This window comes from Lontra canadensis, unplaced genomic scaffold (assembly GCF_010015895.1).
Source record: "Lontra canadensis isolate GAN:19392208 unplaced genomic scaffold, GSC_riverotter_1.0 scaffold72, whole genome shotgun sequence".
Classification (NCBI taxonomy): domain Eukaryota; kingdom Metazoa; phylum Chordata; class Mammalia; order Carnivora; family Mustelidae; genus Lontra; species Lontra canadensis.
In genome coordinates, this window is record NW_022631066.1 from 11,084,690 (window position 1) to 11,098,329 (window position 13,640).

At 51.0% G+C, this 13,640-nt stretch overlaps 1 protein-coding gene across 3 annotated transcripts in view; it reads left to right on the top strand.

The window, feature by feature from the left end:
• The first annotated feature begins 12,532 nt into the window (after positions 1-12,532).
• Positions 12,533-13,640, top strand: part of SEPHS1 (selenophosphate synthetase 1) — a 30,159-nt gene continuing 29,051 nt past the window's right edge. The window contains exon 1 of one of the 3 annotated variants that reach the window (XM_032880971.1): positions 12,533-12,657. The gene's annotated coding sequence lies outside the window, so the exon portion shown is untranslated. Of the gene's footprint in view, positions 12,658-13,237; positions 13,508-13,640 lie in introns of those variants that run through there. The other 2 variants (XM_032880967.1, XM_032880968.1) reach the window with 2 other exon arrangements.

A 13,640-nucleotide genomic window follows, 5' to 3' on the forward strand; every position in this document is an offset into this window, starting at 1 on the left:
GGAGAGAGACAGGAAGCCTGAGACGTGCATCCACACACAGGTGCCTTCTCCACCTAACCCTTCCACCTCCGTCCCTTCCTCTCCTGTCTCTGTCAAATACGCAGGACAACCTGGCTTCTAACGACCACCATTCATTACAATATGACCATGAGCAGAGGACAGAAGAGAGCCAGTTAGTTACCTGTGATGCAAAAAAATGGGAAGAGATGTGCCCAAACCCAGGTCATCAAGACTCTTTCTACACTGCAGAATCCCTGCAGGACAGGAGGCTGGAGGTGATGGAAATTGCCGGGACAGGCTACCTGATAAGAATGCATGAGCACGTTTTTTTTTTTCTTCCTTAAGTAATCTCCACACCCAACATGGGGCTCATAATCAGAACCCTGAAATCAAGAGTCACATGCTCTACTGACTGAGCCAGCCAGGCATCCCCAGAGCAGCTTTTCTTAAGAGAGACTCGAAGGACGCTTGGGTGGCTCAGTGGGTTAAATAAAGCCCCTGATCCCAGGGTCCTGGAATCGAGCCCTGCATAGGGCTCTCTGCTCAGCGGGGAGCCTGCTTCCCCCTCTCTCTGCCTGCCTCTCTGCCTACTTGTGATCTCTGCCTGTCAAATAAATAAAATATTTTTAAAAAGAATAATAATCAAGAGGGGTTCGCTATCAGGGTCTCAGGATTTAGGAGAAGGAGTAGTCTCAGGATTTGCGGGTTTTTGAAATGAGATGCAAAACTAGACGCATTTTAATCAGGTGAGACAGGGAGGGAGAAGGACAGAACATGCAATAAAAGAAAATAAATCCTTTCCCCCCCAGTGTTATCTTTCATGCATGAGAAAGACAAAGGGAAAACTTACTAATTTTGTAGCCTTAGATGCTCTCTGGGTGCAAATAATGACATCTTCATTTCACAGCACCAAATTAATCACATTTGTGCTTGAAAGAAACCGGATTTGCTGGGAAAATACCACAACATGGTGGTATCTTATGGAAAGTGGCCACATTTTGGGAGGTTCAGGGCCAGAATTTCGGAAACTACCTTACTGTTAATTGCATTTCAGTGGCAACACCCCCGTGACCGACCACACTGGGGATTGTCTTTTTGTCCGTCTTCATCAGATGGATGTCCTCTTTCATTAGTGTGTACACTGAGTCAGAATCCTTCATCCTGCCACCAATCTGCCACCTCGAGATGGTTCCCTGAGCCTTCCTGAGCCCAATCACAGAGCCACACACAGGGCAGGGGAGGTTGTCGTGGGGCGGTCTCAGAGGGAGCCTCCAGCTCGGCGGGGAGAGGAGTGTCACTTGGGAGACCCTGGGGACCTCTCTGGAGGGGGCTTCTTAACTGGGACCGACTCTATTTAAAGTGTCCTTCATAGGGCGCCTGGGTGGCTCAGTCATTAAGCCTCTGCCTTTGGCTCAGGTCCTGACCCCACGGTCCTGGGTTTGAGCCCCACATGGGGCTCCCTGCTCTGCGGAAGCCTGCTACTCCCTCTCCCACTCCCCCTGCTGTGTTCCCTCTCTCGCTGTGTGTCTCTCTGTCAAATAAATAAATAAAATCTTTGAAAAGAAAAAACTTAAAAAAAAAAGTGCCCTTCATGGGGTGCCTGGGTGGCTCAGTGGCTTAAGCCTCTGCCTTTGGCTCAGGTCATTATTTCAGGGTCCTGGGATGGAACCCCGCATTGGGCTCTCTGCTCAGAGGGGAGCCTGCTTCCCCCATCTCTCTGCCTGCCTCCCTGCCTACTTGTGACCTCTCTCTCTCTCTGTCAAATAAATAAATAAAATCTTTTTTTTTTTTAAAGTGTCCTTCATTTAGAAATAATCAAGTCACTGTTTCTGAAACCAAACACAGGAGTGCCAACACCATGTTAAATTTCTCATGACCCTTTATTTCTTGACCAAAAAACCCCACGGTTTTTACTGCAGATTGTAAAAGTCCACTGGTGAAAGTGAATGGTGATTACTGAAATCACTATAGCATTAATGAATTAATGGAATAACAACGTATTCCCTGTATTTCAATGTTCTCTCCTCTACGTTCAAATTCTGCTCTCCCATAGCACTTGCCACCATGTTATTCAGTTTGGTGGTCAGAGACCCCTCTGGAGGGGCTGGTGAAAGCTAGAAATACTCTTCTTCCCAGAAATGCACAAGTAGCCACAATTTTGCACATCATTTCAGAATGTTCATGGACTCCCCTCTGAAAGAAAAAAAAAAATCCGAGATCTCCACCTAGCACTTGGTATTACAGCAATTCTTTCATTGATTGGGATTTTGACCTGTTCTTAGGGTCCCCATACTGAGCGCAGTGCCCATAAACCAGTAGTTTCTCAAAGGTAAGACTCACTGTTAACCTTTTTAAGGCAAGAATGGTGGAATGAGAGAAAAGACATTCAAGAAGTTGGGAGAACACATATTTATGGTGTGCAAGAAAACGTGTTCTATTGGCCTTTCAGTTATTTCCATTTTTATTAGGATTTGAATCCCTTGAAAATTTCATAGCATGAAGAAACAGAGCCAATCTCTCTTATCCGGGCAGGGATCTAGAACCTAAGCTCTTGGGAGAATTGATCTGGAAAAATGTGTAGTTATAAGAATAAGCCTCAACAGGGGCCTAGGAGAAAACAGAGGGGACCACCCCTCCCAAAGATCAAGATGCAGCCTAACGTTTGTCTTAGGGGACTTGTTCTTTTCCAGAATTCACCTGCCAGGACAACGCTGGCTGCAAGCTTACCCACAATGAGTGATTCCATGTCACTTTCCTGCCTGACCTGTCCAGTCCCCATCTTGCCTTCCTAGGTTCTCTCACCCTCCCAGTTCTACATCTGAATTTCTGCCTCCCCCAACAGAAACCTACCTACAGTAGTGTTTAGACCCTCACCCTGGCTCTAAGCCCTGCTGTCAGACAATTCTAGGGCGGTGAAGCCAAGCCCGCAGGGGGCAACGTGGAAGGAATATTCCAGCAACCTGCTGGGAAGCAAGGGCCAGCCTGGTGAATCCTCATTCTGGCCTCAGCCAAGATGTAGGAGGAGGGAAGAAGGGGGTGTCTGGAAAGGTGTCATGCTAAAGGAACCGAGTGTTTGGGGTCCTGCTTCCAGGGCGGAGGTTAAAGGATAAGATCTCGGACATCTTTGTGGCCTCAGCCCTGGTTCAGTAGACAGCTAGACCTTTCACAGAAGCCTCATCTGTGAGAGGACAATGCTGAGGGGGCCCTTTGTGGGGAAGGGAGAAGAGAGATGCAGGAGAGCAAACCCATCCTGCTATGTGGGGGAGCGGGAGAAGCTAGCGCCATTCCTCCTTCCCTTGACAACTACTTACTGAGTGCCTCCATCTGTGAATGCAGACTTAGGGACAGAGGGCCTGAGTTCAAATCCGAGTCCTCTACTTTCTGCCTTTGTGACCTTGGGCAAGTTACTTACACTCTCTGTGCCTTGATTTCCTCATCTATAAAATGAAAATAATAATGGTACCTACTTCATAGGTTGTTACGAGGACTGAATGAATTAATATACGTAGAGCTCCAAGAAGAGGGCCAGCACATAGCAATCAATCTTGTTTTCTTGTTTGTTTTTAAAGGTTTTATTTATTTATTTGAGAGAGAGTGTGTGTGCATGCATGTAAGCATGTGATTAGGGGGAGGGGCAGAGTGAGAGGGAGAAGCAGACTCCCCACAGAGCAGGGAGCCCCATGTGGGACTCGACCCTGGGATCATGATCTGAGCAGAACGCAGATGCTTAATGACTAAGCCACCTAGGCGTCCCTATGGCATGCTGAGGTGTCTACACTCATGTCCTACCTTCTATCCTAGACCCTGCATGTAACTATCTCCCCGCAAGGCCACCAGGGACCTCTTAAACCCAATGATCTCTTTTCAAATTACGATCTTACCTCGATTTTCTCTAGCACTTGACAACGTCAGCTCCTCCTACCTTCTTAAAATTCTTTGTCCCCCCAATTCCAGAATACCAGTCTCTTGCCATTCTTACCAATGCCAGGGAATGTGCTAGGCACTGGGAGGCAAAGATACTAAAGACGGTTTCTAGAAGGAACTCAGGGCTTTTGGGTAGAGAAGGGAGATTAAGTATAAGGAGCAATTGTAGATCATCAGGATAGGTTCCAAGATGAGGACCAGAATGGGGCGGGCAGGGCTGTGTTCCTCCTGGGGGCTCAAGGAGAGAATATCCTTGACTTTTGCAGCTTCTAGAAGCTGCCCACATTCTTTGGCTTGTGACTCCTGATCACTCTGATCCTGGTGGTTGCCTTGGTCCATTCAGATAATCCAGGCTAATCTTATCAAAAAAATCCTTAACTCGGGGTGCCTGGTGGCTCAGTGGGTTAAAGCCTCTACCTTTGGCTCAGGTCATGATCTCAGGGTCCTGGGGTCGAGCCCCACATCGGGTTCTCTGCTCAGCGGGGAACCTGCTTCTCCCTCTCTCTCTGCCTGCCTCTCTGCCTACCTGTGATCTCTGTCAAATAAATAAATAAAATATATATTTTTAAAAATCCTTAATTAATTTATATCTGCAAAATCATACTAGGGGCTAAGAAGCTGCCTCCTGGGGATGGCACAGTCACTCCCCCTGGAGCTGCCAGAGAGAAAAAACTCTTGAAATTCTCTTGAGAGAGAAGACTCTTGGAGCGGAATCTTACGGGTTTAGTTCTCATTTGCCTGAAGGGGGGACACGGTAGGTACGAACAGAGAAATAGTGCTTGCTGAGCTGCTAAGCGGAGAAAGAGAGAAGCTGAGGCTGGAGATCCGCCAATGATCGGTCTGGCTGCGTGGCTGAAGAACTGGAAGGGAGTTCCTCCTGAGACCAGATTAGGGAGAAAAAGGAGAAGCTGGATTACAGAGGGTTTCTTTGCTCTTGGTTTTTTTAAACCTTAGTCAAGAGTCTGCAATGTATCTGAAATTCACTGGAACATGCTATTACTTGAACGTGGGCTACCTTTTCTTTAAAATTGTCTTGACTCAGGGCGGCTAGGTGGTGCAGTTGGTTGAATGGGATTTTGGCTGGGCTCCAGATCTCAGGGTCAGGGGATGGAGCCCCATCTGGGGCTCCTTGCTCTGAGCAGCATCTACTTGAGACTCTCTCTCCCTCTGCCCCTCCTCTCCATGCTCTCTCTCAAATAAATAAATAAAGGGGCGCCTGGGTGGCGCAGTCAGTTTGAGCGTCCAACCCTTGGTTTCAGCTCAGGTCATGATCTCAGGGTTGTGCGATCGAGCTCTACCCGGGGATCCACGCTCAGCATGGAACACGCTTAAGATTTTCTTGCTCTCTCTCTCAGATCAACAAATAAATAAAATGTAAAGTAAATAAATACAAATTTAAAACATTTAAAATTTTCTCAACTCATTTTTTTTTTGTCCTAAAGAACAATGTCCCCGAAATCACAGCTTTTATATGTTAGGTCTATCTTCCCAATGTGTGTTAAAACAAATACACAACTACAAAAAGAAAACGGTCTTGCATCTACCACCTAAAATCACCCCCACACACCCAAGAATGAGCCCCGGACTTGGAGAAACAGAGCCAGAGGCAGAGCAGACCACCTGAAGGTTTTGGTCAGGGAAAAGAGCATGGTCAGGTTTACGCTGATGAATACCATCCCGGCAGCATCAGTCCCTTTGGACTGAATGGAAACAAGTGAACATTATAACAAAACCAAAAAGTTAGCATACTTTCACAATTGTCAAGGTGAAAGATGAGAAAATGAATCAAGACAGGAGTGGGGAGGGGAGGGCAGGGCAGGGAAGGTGGGAGGGGAGAGCAGGGGAGGGGGAGGGGAAAGGAAAAGGGGGACTGGGGCGAGCCACTGGGGCCATGGCACGTATAACTCTACGGATAATTGTCCATTCGCCAGGATAGTCAGTAAGGGGGAGAGTAGATGGTGCAGGGTGGGGTGGAGGGGTCAGGGTTGAAAGGGAATGATTCTTTCGATTACTTCGGTCCTCACGTGCGCTGACTGTGAGGTGCTGAGGGACGCTGGTGGATGCCTGTGTCTGGGGCAGGGTCTGGAGCAGCAACGCCCAGTAGAAACAGGTGGTCAGCCCGTAATGCCCTTTTCAGTGGCCGAGTAGCCACAGCAAAACAAATAAAATGCAACATATGAAATGAATAATCTATTTTCCAGGACCCAGCCTATCCGAAATAGAATATTGTTTTATTTCAAAATGGATTGATATAAAAACTATGGAGATAGTTTACCTTCTTTTTCTCTTTTTAAGTCTTCAAGCTCCAGTGCTTTTTTTTTTTTTTTTTTTTTTTTAACACTGAGAGAACATCTCACCCCGGAGATGCCAAGGGCTCAGTATTCCAGCATGAAGCGGGACCACTGTATTGATGACACAGGTTAGAGGCCACACGCAATGGAAGAAGAGCAGGAGAAGGATGTCAGGGCAAACCTGACCAACATCAGCGTGGGGTGTGCGTGAGGGTGAAGGACAGAGGAAGAGGAGGCAACAAAAATGGGTTTTTTCAGAAGCTAGCAAGCTCGGTCAGCAGCGTATCTGAGTCTTGCTCTCGGGGTCAGGAATTTGAGCCCCATGTTGGGCATAGAGATACTTAAATAAATAAAAAATAGTAAAAAAAAAAAAAGATGAAGAAGTAGCTGAAGAGATTGGGAGGAGAATGAGGGAAGAGCTAAGAGGAACCCCCTCGAGAATTCCGAGAAGAGCAGGAGTGTGCTTCGTGGCCCCGAATGCTGCAGGGAGGCCCTGAGGACCAGACACAGGGACTCCAGACTCAGCTCCAGTATGAAACCCGGCTTGACTGCCTCCCTCTGGGCGCTGTGGCAGAGGATGAAACGCCATCGATGGCCAGTCCTCTTTGGAGTTCGTCCATGCTTTCAAGGACAGTGTCCAGGCCATGGACAGCATGTCCCCCTCAGTCACCTGCCTGCTCTGGGCAGCAGAGTTGCTTCCTTCAGGAGGAAGTTCTGAGTCTCCTGTCCAGGGGGAGGGAGACCCAGAGTGTTCAACGGGGAAACGTCTCAGCCTCCCTGTCTGCCAGTGCTATGATTCTAGGAGGGCGTATTTGTTTTCTACTGTTGCGGTGACACATTACCACTAACTTTGTGAACAAAGGCACATTTGTGATCGGACAGTTCTGTGGGTCAGAAGCTGGACAGGGAGCTCCCCGGGCGAAAAGCAAAGTATTTGCAGGGGGCATTCTTTCTAGACACAATAGAGGAGACTCTGTTGCCTTGACTTTTCCAGCTTCCAGAAGCTCCCATTTCCCTCGATTTGTGGCTACTTCCTCCACCATAGCTGACAACACTGGGCTGAATCCTTGTCATGCTGCCATGTCCCTGAGTCCCTCTTTCAGTTCTTTCTTCCACGTGTAAGGACTCCGTAATTACGCTGTGTTGCCCACACAGGAAATCCAGGATAACCTCCTTAAGGTCAAACTTAGTGCCATCTGCAACCCAAATTCCTCTTTATCCAGTAACATAACAGGTTCACACATCCCAGGGATTGGGACACAGACGTCTTTGGGGAAGGGACATTAGTCTACCTCCCAGAGGGATTTCCAGTTTCCCAGACAGATGCCAACAGAGCTGGGCCCACACTGGCGACCCACTCACTTATATTCTTTTGCACTTTCTTCCTTCCCTGACTCAAGTTGCCCACTTCTTGCCTTGTGCTTCCTGAGATCACCTCCGAAATCAACTCCCTTCCTCCAAATCCTCATCTCGATATCTGCCTCAGAAGAAACTTAAGACAGTAATCTTGGGCAAGTGACTCAATCAGTCTGAGCCCCAGTTTCCTCCACCATGAAAGCAAAATATATCATAGTACCTGGATTGCAAGACTATTGGGAGAATTCTAAGAGCGAACGTACATAAAAGAGTCTATACAGTGGGGTGTATAGTAAGTCCTCAACCTAATTTAGCTATTGTTGGAAGGGGACAGCTGTGCCCTGGGAGGGGCCAGCCTCAGACAGACAGAGATGGTTCTCCCTCCGAGACACTGATGGTCAGAGGGGCGGGGTAAGGACAGGGTGGGAAAGCTGAGGGTTTCCTCTGAGGGCATCCATTTTCTTCTTGAGCTACATCTGCTCCTGAGGGCAGTACAGGCATGGTACAGACTTTGGGGACAATAACGAACATTCGAAAGAGCATATTTAAGGATTTCTGAGCTGCTGGGAAAGCCCAGTGGGCACTGGATAGCGTATATCCATCATAGCACTATCTCTAAGCTCTGAGTTTTCTCTGCCTGGTAAAATGGTAGGGAAGAGGGTGGAGGGAAGGGACGTAAGGCCGGATGTCTGAGGGTGGATGTGGTCAAAGGGTAGTGCAGGAGATAAGGCTGTGGAGCTTACTGAAGGCTCCAGGTCCAAGACAAGGCTGTGGAGAATACTGAGAGCTCAAGGCTGGACACAGGCTATGGAAGTGTACTGAAGGCTCCAGGCCGGAGACAAGGCTATGGAGAATACTGAGGGCTCCAGGCTGGACACAAAGCTGTGGAGCATACTGAAGGCTCCAGGCTGGACAGAAAGAAAAGGAACCATCTTGAGAGACCAGTGACCCCCACACAGGGGAAATGCAGGAGGCCAGGTATAAAGAAATGAGGGGATTACAGGACCGGAGATAGGATGCTATTGCTTAATATTCCAGAGAAGAGACAGTTATAGTGTAGAGACGAGAATGGGTAGCTAGAGTGGAGTGAAGGTAAAAGTCATTAGATTTGAGGTGTCTATCACCTACCAGGTCTTAGTCATGACCAGAGAGTCTTCCCACGCGCCGCCCCCCCCCCATGATGACAAATCAGGGACCACTTTTGAACATGAACAACGCAATCAACATAGGGGAGTGACTACCCTGGCAACAGATGGTGGTAATGCTGGATAGCAAAAACCCTAAGTGAGAAAATCAGGACAGGAGGTAAGTCATGACACTGAAGCTGCTTTGGAGCTTGCAGAATGTGGGAGGTGGAACAGGCAGCCTCCTGTCCCTCTGAGTGCCGGATAAGATAGTGCTCACCACCCACTCCCCAGCATCACCATCACCAGGGGAGCCCATTAAAAGCAATGATTCTTATACTCCTTGCTCCCAAACACATACCCCAACCGGCTCTATTCGTTTCCTGGGGCTGCCGTGACAAATACCACAACACTGGACAGCTTAATGCAGAACACAGAAATGTACTCTCTCACAGCTCTGGAGACCAGACGTCCGAAGTCAAGGTTTGGCAGGGCCGTGCTCTCTGATGGCTCTAGTGAGGGTCTTCCTTGCTTCTAGGGTCAGAAGCAATCCTTGGCATTCCTTGGCTTGAAGGCACCTCACTCCATCTCTGCCCTGGTCTTCACAAGGCCTTTTCCCCTGTGTCTCTGTACCCAAATCTCCCTGTTCTCCTAAGTCTTTGGATTTAAGGCCCACATGAATCTATCATGACCTCCTCTTCACTTGATGACACCTGCAAAGACCCTTCCAAATAAGGTCACATTCGCAGGTACCAGGGGTTAAGACTTCAACACATCTCTGGTGGGGGACACAATTATTAAAGAAAAAAAAAATGGTTTATGGCACGGGTTGGACATGGCAAGGCGGACTTTACTCAGGACCATTTTAAGAGAACTTTGTAGTGGCGGGGGAGAGATTGGGCTCAACTCCAAATACAGCATGGGCAAGAGGGAATTTACAGTCAAGGAGCAGGGTGAGGACCCGTGTGTGGAAAATTACTAGGAGGAAATAACAGGGGTGGGGGGATTCTGGCTAAACCGACCTTACAGGATTCTTGCAACAGGCAGCTGGGGTGATCAGACATCACCTGGGGGATGGTGAGGGGTGAGGAACCAATCAGATTTTTGAGGGTGGGGGGAGGGAATCTTGCTAAAACGGGATTTTACAAGGAAGCCCGTAGATGGGCCTAGAAGTTTCAGGAGCCCGACTAAAATTTGGTCAAGCAAAGAATCTTTCTAGCGATTCAACCCATTATGCCAGCTAGATACAATCTTTGGAGCAGGGCTGGTAAATGTGTATTTTTTTTTTTTTAACAAGGGTCCACAAGGCAGGGATCCAGGAGAACCATCGTTTAGTTGGAGCCTGTAGGACCTAAAAACCCAGGGAAGAAGGCTTCCAGTGAAATGGGGCTCAAATGGTTCCATTGGGGAGGACCCGGAAAAAGGTTGGTGGGAGAAAAGCGGGCTGGGGGAAGCACAGAGAGGCATGCTTTTAGGGCAAAGAAGGGGGGTGGAGAGATCCAGTAGATTACCGGGTCCCAAGGTTGGAGACAGACTCCATATGAATGAAGGCATCCGTGGCTTAGTGAAGAGTCTACAGCCTCTGCCCAGAAGAATTTGCCTTCAGTTGTTGTGGAACTGCTACAGTGGGGGGTGGGGGGTGCTGGGAGAGGAAGGAGCAGGTTTTGAGGATGCTGGCCTCCTACAGATTCCGCAGGGAACAGCCTCCAGCTCGCCTAGCCATTCCACTTGGAAGCCCTGCCGGGCTCTGTCCAAGGTCTCCTTCACTTCACTTTCATCCCCAACTCCCCTTCCTGGTTAATCCTACCTCTTTCCGCGGCTTTAAACCCTATTTACATGCTGATAGACCCCACATCTGCATCTCAAACTCAGAGCCCAGCCTCCTACCCCAAGTGCCAAGCCCTACTTTGACCAATTGCACTCTGCCTAGAATATCTGGCAGGTGCCTGAAATTGACTATTTCCAAAACTCAACTCAGCCTTAAACCTGTTTGCCTTCTCATAGTTGCTATTTCCGTTAGCATTACTACCCACCCAGTCCCCCAAAACCAGAAACCTGGGGGTCATCTTCTGCTTCTTCCTCCAAATTAAATTCCCTCGACTCTGTGCTGGATGATTACAATTACCTCCTAATTAGAGATGTGGCCCCGTTTTCCCCTCTGGGGGAGGGCATCCTCCCAGATGTGGTACAGCCTTTTTACCAGCTCAAGTTGTAAAAACCAAATCTGACAAACTCTGGTGACTAAGGCATAAATACCAAACTCCCCAGCATGACACACCATCTCCATGCAGGGCCCTACTCACCTTGCCCCTAATCCCCCAAATCTCTTTTTTTCCCCTAGTTGTGACTTTTTTGCTTAAAAACAAAACAAAACGAAACACCTCACAAACAAAACCCAAACCCCACAACAACTCACAAAACTTATCTCAAAAAGGAGAGGATGGGAAGAATAAAGATACTGCATCCTCTGTCCCTGGTTCCGGAGGTCTGGAGGGTTGCCTGGGGATCCCAGGTGAATCAGAGGCAATCCAGCTTTGCCAAACACAACGTTACGGCATTCATACACAAGTCCAACAACTCACATTAGACAATCCTGGCTTCTCTGCTCTTTTCTAACTTACTGTAGAGGTCCCGGGGTGGGGGTGGGGGCATAGAACGGAAAAGCCTGCATCAGCCGGTCTGCTAGGTTACATCACTTCTGCATCCTTACTGAGATTAAAACCCGGAGGAATCGTTCAGCAGAAATTTTAAGATTGAAAAGGGCATCTGCATAGCCTGCGAACCTGGTGCACAAGGAAAAGCACCTTTCGGTGACCGGAAACATTCCTGCCCCCAAATCCATTTAGAAAATGCTGAACCATCCTAGAAAAGTTTGGTCGGCATTCCTGAACACTGCTTGGTTTTGAGGGCAGCCCTGAAAGACGCAGTTTTGGGAAAGCGTTTTGTTTTATTGATATCAGCAATGCATTAGAGAGTGGAAAGCCTGAAGAAAGGCTTCTCTCATGCGGAAGCTGTTCTATCAGTGTTAATTCAGACACAGAGTTATTAGGCTGCCATGTTTACTTGGACATGTGAAGAGCAAACAATGTAACCGAGGAAGCCTGAGCTCGGACTCCCTACCAAGCACGCTGAACATTCAAGAAACTTTGCGGGACGTCTGAATATCCACTAAGGCTCCCGTTGGCTCCCGAGCCAGGCTAAACAATAGAAAGGAGAGACGACAGAGGTCATCATTAATCAAACGCGCCGTTTATGTTTAAAAAAAAAAAAAATCTTTCCCGTGGCAGAGGCGGCTTCCCCTCTGCTCCCACTCTTTTTCAAACTGTTTTCCACGGTCATTGTCTCCCAGCCCGAAACGACGGCAGCGCCCGGGGAGCAGGTACAGCGTCCCGCAGGGTGTAGCGCGGTGGAGCCTGGCCAGGTTTTGGAAAACATTCCCGGCCCTTCCGGCGGGTCGAGGAAAAGTAGGTGGTGGCCCGGGCGCCAAAGGCTGCTGCCAATGCAACTCGCAACTTTTGAAATCAATCCTTTTTGCATCATGCAACGGATGCCACCGCTCCTCGGGTTTGCAACCCCCCACCCCTCCCCCGAGACCAATCATTGCCGCGCTCGGGCCTGCACATCGCCCCCGCCCCCTTCCCGGGCCGCACGCAGCCACCGAGCCGCTCCGGCCGCGGCCCGCCGCCTCTTAAAGGGCGGTAGCCGGCCCTTAAAGGCCCCTCGCGCGCGGCGCACGGCGGAGCGCGGCGGCCCGGTTCCCGGCAGGGGCCCGCGGAGCCAGGCCTAGCCCCCGTGGCGCCCAGGCGCGGCCCGGGCCCTCCCGCCCTCCGCGCCGCCGCCGCCGCCGCCGGGAGCGGCATTTTTATTCAGGCGACGCTTAAGGGAGCCCGGCCGCGCCCGGTGCATTGTGGGAGCGCCGGAGTCCCGTTTTCGGGAGGAGGAGGAGGGCGCAAAGCGAACCGGTAAGCGCCTGGCTTGGGGAGGGGGGGCGCGACGCCAGGCTTAAAGGGGAATATTCGTCCGCAGGCCCATGGCGGCCGTGCAGATCCCCCTCCGGGCCGCCCGGGCCCGCCGGGAGCCGTGCACGGCCGGCGCTCTCCAGCGCTGCCTGGAGAGGAGCCAGGGCTTGGTGGGGCCGCTTTAAAAAAGAAGCACCGCCCGCGCCGCCGCCGCCGCCGCCGCCGCGCGGAGCCGGGGAAGGAGGGAGGGAGGAAAGGGCGGGGGAGGAGTGGAGGGGGAGGGCGGCGGCGGCAACGCAGGGGTTAATTTTTTCGCCCGCCGACATTTTTGCGCGGCGGCGGCGGCGGCCCGCGCGCGCGGCGGGAGAACCCAGCCGGGTCCCCGGGCGCGGCGCGTGGCCCCTCCGGGGCCCTCCCCGCCCCCACGCGCGCGCCCTCCGGCCCGCCGGCGCCGCCTGACCCTTGGCGCCCGGGCCAGGCCGGCCTCGCGGGCCCGGGTCCCGCCGCGCTCGCGCCCGCCCCTCCGCGGCCGGTTAGCCTCGCGCGCCTCGCGCCCTCGCTGCGGTTGCTGCCGCGGTCGCCGGTAGAGCTGGCGGGCATGGCCCAGCCGGCGGTGCCGCGCTGCCTCGGCCCGGCCGCGGCCAGCCCGTCGCGCAGCGCCGCACAAAGAGCGGAGGCCCGGTCTGCCTTTAAAGGCGGCAGCCTGGGACTTAAGGTGTCCCCGCGTGCCGGCCTCCGCGTTCCGGCTGCGTCCTGGACGCGTGCTGCATGGAGAGCGCCCGGTCTCCGCGCGCCGGGCCCGGAGTCCACCTCTTTGTTTATTTCCTGGGCTAAGGGGCTTGGGGGTTGGGAGGTAGGTACGGGGCTGTGGCTGCACGCTCTCCCATTCCAGCTTACCGTGCTCCCCGAGCTGTGCGGCCCGCTTGGAGACCTCGGTTTAAAAAAAAAAAAAAAAAAAAAAAAAAAAAAAAAAAAAAAAAAAAAAA